The following is a 1122-nucleotide window of genomic DNA, read 5'->3' on the forward strand; positions in this document are numbered from 1 at the left end:
AAGTGCTTCTTTTTATTTTGGTAGTTACTGACTCCCATAATACAACATTTCTAAGCACAGAAAAGCAAAAGAGAATAAACAGATTCATTAAAATTACTGACGCCTGATACTTTAATCATTTTTTAAAATGACTTCTAAAACATCTCACTGAACTGCAAAGAGTTAAGAGGTTTAACAATTACACTGATTCAAATTAACTTAAATAGAATTAGTTTTGCTAACATTAAAAATAGTGCTATGTGCAAGTAAAATGCATATCACAAAAGAAAACTAGATTTAGTAAAATAAAATTTGAAACATTAAAAAAAAATTGTTAAGACTGCAATTAATTATGACTAGAGAAATTTACTTCCATACTTCTAATATTAAAGTACATTAAAATCACCCGTAAAGCATAGCAGCATGAGCACTTCAAAAAGCTAAGAATCCCCAAATTTTAGCATGGAGTAAATCAACATCTTTAGAAGTATCCTTCAGACCTGTTAGTGTACAAGGCTCATCAAGTATAGTCCATCAATTTATTTTTATTTCAGTATAGAAACTCAAGACTAAGGATAGCATGGGAGTGGTCCACCAGTAATTTACTACCCCCCCAACCGATCTTCTTGTGATATAACATAATAAAGGTTAAAGTATTCTTCAGTGGTAAAGTGTCATCAAATGAAAACATCCGACATAGTAGTAGTCATCCACAAAACATAAATGACATCACTTTTTAAATGATTTTTACTTAATAGCCCTTGAATTCATCATTAAATGGCACAACAGGTTAAACTACTCCATCCACTTCTGAAAATAATGTCACTCTTCAGCCCTGTTATAATTATATATATATTTTTTTTTGTTTTAAAAAACAGGTTAAGTATAATCTATATATATATAATTCTCTTCTTGGAGACGATAGAAAACACCAAGCTGTAAGCGCGCTCCCTACCACCCCCACCCCTACATGGTCTGGTGAGCTGTGGTTCACGCTAAATGTTTACAATCGTAAAGCCGGAATTAGTGACGACTATTAGGGGCAGATAATTTAATTTGAAACGATTTTAAACTTAGGGGAGGTAACTAAGAGGAGTTTACTTTCACGGGGGTGGGGTAGGGGTTGGGGAAAGGGGGGGGGTA

Source organism: Physella acuta, unplaced genomic scaffold (genome assembly GCF_028476545.2).
Source record: "Physella acuta isolate Inbredline_101_S28 unplaced genomic scaffold, ASM2847654v3 ptg001296l, whole genome shotgun sequence".
NCBI lineage: Eukaryota > Metazoa > Mollusca > Gastropoda > Physidae > Physella > Physella acuta.